Genomic DNA, 9,362 nt, shown 5'->3' on the forward strand with positions numbered 1-9,362 from the left:
ACTTATTATTAAGGGTCGGGGGCTCAATAGGATGATTGTAATTAACGTTCACCGATTTATCACAAATGGATCCACAGTTACACGGGTTTGATCCCATGCCTCTATATTCGAAGGGACGTCAAATGATCATCTTATTGCGCAATAAAAAGTTGTAGGTTAATGATCTAAAATAGAGATTTCAGTTAACAAACCCAAGAACAAGAAAGAAGAGAAATCGAGTATCGAGCAATAGAGATTTAAGTTATAGTGTTCACATTTTCAACAAAACCCTAGCTCCCAATAATCCAATATACCTGAAGGCTGAAGCTCCCTTTCTCTTTTCTCTTGAGAAACCCCTAAACCGTGACAGACCCATAAAACTGATAAGTAATGGATTTGCAAGTCCAAAGTGTTGTGATTCTGATTCTGGGATTTGTGAGTTTCACCTACTACAGGTCCACATGACTTGCAAGTCTGGACCTGGAGTCCAGCAGCAAGTCCGAACAACCTACAAATACAAATCTATTGCAATTCTCACCCTTCTACTACAATTCTGGATAATTTGTGTTTCTCAACTGCAACTAACTCAACTGTGAAGAGAGAGAGTGTGTAAATATCTAAAGTCGCAATGGACAAACATTTGTACTAGCATATAATTAAGATTTCTTGAAATGACCAAACACTTTGCATCCGCAGATTATGCACGTTAGGAATGGCAATACCTTGCCCCGTACCCGCCCCGTTCCCAGTGGCGGGGTGGGGCATCCATTCCTTTATCGACCATTGGAGATGGGGAATTTTCGAATTTTCCTCGGTAATTATTTAAAAATATATATTTTATGGATAATTTCTACATAAGATATAGGAATTTGGGGGTATTTTAGAATTGAATTATAATACTTTAGGAATAACTCAAAAATAAAATTATAGGATCCCAAGATTTTAAAAATTTAGGAAAATTTAGAGATATTTTAAATATCAATATTAAATTTAGATATATTTTACTAATTTATCTTTGAGTTCAAGGCGAATTCAGGGAATTATATTCAAAATCTGGCCCCGCCCCATATCCAGTTCAGAAAAAAAAAGTTTTTTTCCCATCCTCACCCTGTCCTTATTTAAGGTCAGAGAAAACCCACCACGGGACAGGGTGGGGCAGGGCCCCAATTTTACAGGGAAAATTGTCATCCCTTATGCACGTTTCTAATCAAAAAGAGCTTTTGTCGTGCTAAATTGCTATTAGCTTTCCACCACGTTTCTGATGAAAAGAACATTATATTTTTGTTGAACTGTTTGAGGTAGGAGAAGAGGTGTGTCACGTTAAATTGGCTTGCCTTCTCGCTTTCTACCCATTTATAGGAAAAGTATATGCTCGATCGTGTGCGCATTGTGTGTATGTATGTTTTCTTTTTTCATCTTAAATATGTTAAATCAAATTGTGTGATGTGACAATCAATTGCCGTGGGCCTAGTTTCTTGTTGGTTTTACTTTTTGGCCCCATCCCATTTAATATTTGATTCTACTTACTAGTATCATTTTCTATTATTTTCCTCATTAAATTTTGTATTATAATTCTATTTCCAAAAGAAAATCATATTACAATTATCCCAAAAAATTAATCAACATAATTGATATAAATATAAATATATTGATTACAGAACAATAATATACATTAATAAAATAATAAGGTTTGCTCTAATTTCCTAATTCAGAAATATATTTTCTGGGACTAAAATTACTATAAGTTTTGAGTTCAATACATCTGCCCCCCACAAAAAGCATCTCAAAAATGTTTTACATGCACATTTTAGCATGCACTAAAAACATTTTCCGTATTGGAAATGTTCCCAAATCCCAATACACGATTGGAATATACTGTGGGGTGTGCTTTGTGGGGCGTAGAGGTGAATTCATAAGTTTTTGAGATTTTGACCATTAAAGTGAGTGCAAATATTACATGAAAGTGGGCATTAACGGTCTGATCATCTGATCCAACTGGTCAGATGACTTTGGGGTCCAAAACCGGGCCTGAAGCCATGACAGGTTCTTGAGTCAACCAGTCCGACTGCATAGGCTACCAAGAAACATGCATTTCATGCGTTACTGTTAAAAACATGGCCATGTTTTTAATTGAATTGGTCGTGAATGAGTTTGATTAATTGTGGGTGAACTTAGAAAGTCCTATGCTTGGTTTTTTATTTTTAAAATTCAAAAGAAAAACACAAAATTTAAAAAAGTTAGGAAGCAATATAAGAAGTCTAACGAGGACAACTGCATTTTATAATAAAGTATAAATTCTAAACAAATTGAAAGGTGTACCACATGACATGATTAATTCTGAACGAGACTAACGAAAAGAGAAGCAGGAACCTTAATTCCTTTAATGGATGAATTCATTTAAAAAAAGTAGATGGATGAGTTGCACTAAAAAAGATACACCCATGACCTAACGGCTATACCAACGTTGTGCTCAATCAATTAAAAATATAGCAAACGAGTTTAATGTAATTTAAATTGCTTTAATTCCTAAGGTTAAAAATCTTAAATCAACTGTCCACTACAAATTCATAAGCCATTGTGTTATTGTTTATGAAATAATTGCAAAATCATTAGTAGTAGAGTTATGCATACGCTTGTGTCAGGAAAAATGGTCTGTCAAAATTAGAGTGTTTTCACTCCAAGTATATACATACATCCAAGATAATATATATTCGTGGTTTACGAAATCATTGATTTTATGAAAGAAAAAAATAAAATAAATTAATGGATGATTCTAAAATTGGACATGAGCAACGCTTATGATAAGATCAAATGGAATTTTCTTGAAAATGTGCTATAAAAGTTAGGGTTTGGAGATAATTGGGTTAATTGGGTAATACAATGTGTCACAACAGTCTCCTACCAAGCTCTGATTAATGGTTGCCCAAGTAACAATGCTAAACCTGAAAGGGATTTAAGACAAGGGGATTTTCTATTCCCCTATTTCTTTTTGTTTTACTCGGAAGCTCTTTTAGCTAGATTATTAGAGCTTGTGGCAAATATATATATATTTGGTTTAAAAATTACTAAAAATTGCCTAATTTGTCTCTCATTTGTTTTTACAGGTTATAGTTATATTTTTATATATGACCTTGGGAAAGGGCAAGTCCTTTTGGATGCTCTCAAGCTTTATAAAGGGCCCTTCGTAAAATAGGTAAACTTCTCAAAATCAGAGATTTTCTTTAGGCTTAATTTGAAAAACATACAAATACAAATATGTATAATATAAATACATACAAATTAATACAAAATAGAAGATTTTGCACTCTAAACCTTTGTACTTGTACTTTTTCCAAACTAAGCCTTATTAAAACATCCTAAACTTCAAAGGTTGTTGGTCAGGTTCTTTAAAATGAAAAAAATTTTGACCAACCATCTATTTATTTGGGGCTTCGTACTAACATTGAGAGATCAAAAAACGCCTTATAATTGAAAGAGTAGAGAAACTACTCTCTAAATGGTATGATTTGTTGTTATCAAAAGAAGTGTTGCTAAAACCAATTGTTAGTACCATTCTAGCATATACCATGTTGTGTTTCTTTTTTTTTCTTTTTCTCCCTAAGAGTGTTTTTAATGAATTGAAGAGAAGCTTCAGTCAAATTTAAATTCGAATTCGATCCCATTAGGGGTGATCCGAATTCAATCCGGTTATAATAGGATCAACTATGGATCTACCTCTATCCAATCCGATATATCCGATTCGATTCAATTTAAACATATATGCTTATGTGTACTTAAAAATATACCATATCTATCATTGATGTTGGTCCAAATGTTGTATTTTCACTAAATTGCCATAGGTTCAAGTTTTATACAAGTAATTTTCAATTCATTTTTTCATAAAATATAATATTAAAGTCATTTTTAGCTCATTTTATTAATAATATATAATATTATGATCATTTTTAGTCCAATTTACTTATACTATTTAATATCCAATTATAATCAAAATCCGATTAGAATCCACTAGATATTCGATGAATATGATCTGGTTCGAAGTAAACAAATCAAATTTGTTTATACCTTGATCCGATTCAATCCAATATGTTTGCAGCCCTAGAAAATTCATTACATTTATTGGAAGTAATGTTTGAGTAAAGATCAATTAGCAAGGGATTTGAGTTTTAGGAATCCTTATTATTTTAATTTGGCTCTTTTAGCCAAGCAAGCTTGGAGGATTTGCATGGATAATGATAACCTATGGGTTAAAATCACTGAAGCAGATACTTTAAAAGTCTGCAGTTTCTTGATCTCAAACCTCCCAAAACATGTTTCATGGAACTGGCAAAGCCTCTTGGCTGCTAGAGGGATCTTATAGAAGGGAGCTTGCTGGGCAATTAACTCAGGCACTAAGCTTAAAATAGGTGGGAAGACCTTCGCTCCCTCAACTACTCCCAAATTTTAGGATTTTGGAGTCGGAGCCAAATAACCCACACCCAACTTGGGTAAAGGATGTTGAAAGGGAAAGTAGGTGAAATAACGGATTCATTGAGAAATTTTTTGGGGAAACTTTTGCAAGCAAAAAAATAAATCTTGCAAATGACCAGTGGGAGGATAAGCTTAGACTAATTGTGGCCACCAATTTGTACAATGTTTGGCCAAGTAATAACTTGAATGATATGAATTCACACTTGTTGAGAAAGTCCCATTGGGCTGAGATTTGGAAGGTAAAAATAACTCTTAAAAAAAAATTGGGTCATTTATTAAAATACCCCCTATAGTTTTATGAATTTATTAAACCCTACCTTATAGTTTGTGTTTTACTAAAACATCCCCTATAGTTTACAACTGATTGACTTAATCGACCTTCCATTAGATGAAAATTGAAAATTACAGTATTAATACTAACATCTATTCAAATAAATTTAATTAAAACAAACTAAAAATAAAAATGTCATTTTTGCCCCTAATAAAACATGGACAACCACTATGTTTTTCTCTATTTGGTCAATTTTGTTTACTATACAAAAAAGTGTTATGGGTCCTTTTGGAATAAATAACCATAGATTCATACCCTTGAACATTTTCCACTCAGTTTAGGGATACCTTTGGAATAAACAACCATGGGTTCATGCCCTTAAACATTTTCCACTTAATTTAGGTGATTGTGTTACTATTTTATATGGCAAAAGAAATAGGTCTTAATAAAAGGTTGATTAAGTAAATAGGTTGCAAATTATAAGGTAAGTTTAAGTAAATCTATGAAAATATAGGGGTGTTCTAGTAAATGGCCCTAAAAATTTTGTCTAGAAATGTTTTGTTAATTCAGTCATAGTTAAAGAAAACTTGTGTAGAAGATGTTTAGATACTGATGATCTCTGTCCAATCTGCAACAGAGTCTGAATCAGTGATGCATTGCATGTTCTAGTGTGATCCTCCCCAATCGGGCTGAATCGGTTATTGGATTTTTACTTTTGAACTCTATGGAATATTTGGAAAAGTAGAAATAAGAAATTGTTTGAAAATTCTAATCCAAACGCAAGAGTTTGCCTTGCTGTGATTTACAGGATGTGGAAGGAGAAATTGAGTACTTTCCATGATGGATGGCAAAGTTCTTCGCAAGCCCATGGCCACTCATCTAACTGTCTCCCCCTCGTATAGGCAATCGATAGAAAGTTTTATGAGCTGAGGTCGAATGGTTTGTTTTGATGTTTCTAAAAGGCTAAGTGTTAGTTTATTTTAAGTGGCTTCTCCAAAACAGCTCAGTGGAAGCAGTTCAACCAGAGTTTCAGCTTCAGCCCTCTCAAACGAGCCTCCTCCTAGAAAGCCCTTAGTGCCAAACATGTACTTCCTCCACGATTGTCTCTCGTGGAGGAGGCTTCACATTTCCATTGCTGGAAGATGGAACTGGTTCAATCTGCATTGTTTCTCTGCTTTAGTGTGACAGCTTCAACATTGGCAGGCTGTGGTTGTCGTACGTAAGCGTATGGGTCATGGGTGCAACCATAATGATCCAAGTGGAGTGTCCGACTTGAGAATCATAATTCTTAAATGGTATTGGGCCTCGGCCCATTCAAATTTTAACAAATACTCAAATCCAATCCCCCAAACTGCAGCTCAATGACATTTTATCATCAGGTCAACCTCTAACCTGTTACATTAAAAACATTGACTTTGTTCAGAGACCGGATTCAGTAAGAGCAAAGTCCATCCGAACAGCCATCATAGCCTTGTATTGGAGATATCTCTTCATAAAATAAAGCACAAAAGTACAGAGATATCCCGGCTGTAAAGGCTGTTCGAACGGGCCTTCCTCTGACTGAAGCCGATCTCCTTTATTCACGGCTGAACCATTGACCCATCTGACCCGCTGAATAGGTTAATGTTTTGTTTTATTTTTGTTAATGTATTTTTTATTTTTACAATAATGACCACTAACCCGGATGGTTGAACCGTGAACCCATTAACCCAGTTGAAAAAGCGATTCAATCTTCAGGCTGGGTTGTAAGACACTGACATAAAACGTGGCAAAATATGCAGGTTGCTCTCACCTACTTTGCCGATGTAATTTCACAAAAACAGCATTTTAGTGGTCGATTTTCTTAAACTAAAAACTTAGTGCAATTTACCTATCCATGGATGTTATTAAGTGGGTTATTCTTTAATAAAATTCCTGCGTGGTTTCTTCTACTCTTCACCTTTTCTTCACAACAGACAATTGCGACTTTTCTTTACCAAGATTAAATGTTCATTTTAATAGAAAACGTAGAATAAAATTTACAAATGAAATTACTTTCACAAAAAAAAATGTGAAAGTAAATTTATTTGAGTGTAAATCCTGACCTATTTTTGTTTCAAAATTTAATTTATTTTTGTTTGATTACAGTACAAATGAAATAAATTAACACATAAAGTAGAACAAAGTAAAACCCAAAACAAAAATTTACATTTTTTTTCATTTGCACTCCTATGCATTTGTACTAGTGCAAATAAATTTCCACTACAACCAAACATAGCCTAAAGAATTTAAAAGGCCATTTTAGATCTCAAACTCACTTAAAAATGCCTACATTATCCAAAAACACATGGCGTTAGTGACACTGTTAAATTCAAGAAATTAAAAAATTACAAGTGGGTCCCATTAAATAAAATAAAAACTTTTTAATGTATAAATCAATAAATGTTGAAAATAACATATAGGTAGGTCCCACTTAAAAAATAATCTTTTAAGAAAAAATAATAGGTGGATTCTACTTAAAACTATATGTGAGACACTTGAAATTTCCTCTTTTAAAAGAAATTTAATATATAAGTTTCACTTAAAATTTTATTTTTTAAGAGAAAAATAATAGATGGGTCTCACTTGAAATTATAGGTGGATCCCCTTAACAAAAATATTAGCCAAAGAATTGAATACAAGCAAGAGGTTGTCCCACTTAACCATGTCCACATCACAGGACTTTGTTAATTAAATTAAGGCCCCATTTGGTTCATGGGAAAAGGGGTCTAGAATCGGAGTTGGAATGGGTTATTCTGATTCCAACTGTTTGGTTGGGCGGAATCGGAATCTCATTCCCATTCCTACTGGAATGGCATTCTCCCATTTGAGGGAATGGTCATTCTCTACCCCTTTCTTGGGAATGAAATCCCATTCCTATTGATTTTAATTCCCATTCTCATTCTTGTCTGAAACAAACAGATTATGAGAATGAACCATTCCAATTTTGATTCCGATTCTAACTATGAACCAAACGGACCCTAAGTTTTAACTTAATTCAAACAAAATTAACAATCCAAGAAAATTTATGGTAAACCAAAATACAAAAAGTCCATAATGTTCTTAGCATCAAACAAAATTAAAACTTTCTTCTAACTCTTTCATCTATGCTGATTCTAGAGCTTTGAGCACCGCCAACAATTCAACATTCACATCATTTCTAACCAAAAAAGCTGTCTACTACCTACCCAAAAACAGCAAACTAGGACTTGGAGGTATTATAGATACAAATACCATAAAATAGTGCAACTCCACTAATAAGTAATAACCCCTCCATCACATTTTATAATAACGTAAAACAAGTTTTTGAAGGCAAATTGCAACAGTTAGAAATGTTCATCAAATCCTCTCTCATTTGCCAATATTGTAAATCATAATTTAATATATTAATCTTAACAAAAGATTCTCTTAATAGATTTTACAACCCAATGAACAGACTTGCACAATTCCTTTCAGCATCACACTCTCTGTACAAACGAGTAACACTCAAAATGAACAACAAAAGAAAAAGTTAGAATCATGAATTCTGATGCCCCAGAGAAAAGAAGAAAAAAAAAGAACAAAAGCATAAGAGATGAAGTAATGTTTCCTCTTGCATATTACACAACAACGAGAACGGCCCATATCAAAACCAAAATTTGCCAATTTGACCGTAGTACAGGCAAAATTTTTGACCAAATCCCAAAGTAATAGTTTGTACTTGGGGTAGGGGGGACCTTCAAATTCCTTTTTTTTTTCTTGATGAACTGTAACTTTCTCTCCTCGAACCTCAAACTAGAATTCGTCCAAAATTGATAGTAACAGCTTTTAATCAAGGTTTTTAAAACCGATCGGAGAATGAACCGGTCAGGGTCTACTTCCTGGGTCAAACGGTTGGTCCGTTTTGACAAAAAAAAAGTTAAAAGAAAATGGTCAAAACCATTAAACGGTTCAATCGCCCGAGTCAACGGTTTACTGACCAAATCAATGTTTTTTCTACAAATATCTAATTTTGGGAGAAAATGAAACTGATCACATAACTGATTCTCAGTTTTTCTAATCCTGGAATAGTTAATTTGTCTCAACTGGCCCACCTCATTCCTAACTTATTACATGATCCCCTCCACCCAAAATTCTAGGTAGGAAGCCTTCCACTAAGCTAATCTACCCTTCAACTTTCATATGACAAACTCTAAAGATTCATGCTTTCTTTTCCTTTATAAGAGCGGGACTCCCCCAGATATTTACAATCCAGGTGAGGAGGGGACATCTTCATTTGATGCCTTAACAGTTTTTGTCCTTTAGCAGGAGTATTCTGGCTAAACCAGAGACTTTATCTATACTTCCAAAAATTTATCTATTGGCCAAATATAACTTGGAATTCTCTAGTTATATTTGCCTTTTCAAACAGCATGACATTATTAGCAAATGACAAGCACATGGGTGCCCCACAGCATATCTCAACTGTGTATTAGGAATATCTCCCAATGAAAAGCATAGAAGACATACATGTGATGAGCACATTTGGATTAATTTTATTAAACATTTCATTGCAATTACAAAGAGATAGAGAGAAAAAGGATGGTCTCCAAACTGACCTTTAAGAGCCCCATTAAAAAGGACCGAAAAATTCATTGACCTAATACAA

The sequence above is a fragment of the Nelumbo lutea genome, chromosome 5, assembly GCF_056320005.1.
Source record: "Nelumbo lutea isolate HS-2025 chromosome 5, American lotus-T2T, whole genome shotgun sequence".
Taxonomy (NCBI): domain Eukaryota; kingdom Viridiplantae; phylum Streptophyta; class Magnoliopsida; order Proteales; family Nelumbonaceae; genus Nelumbo; species Nelumbo lutea.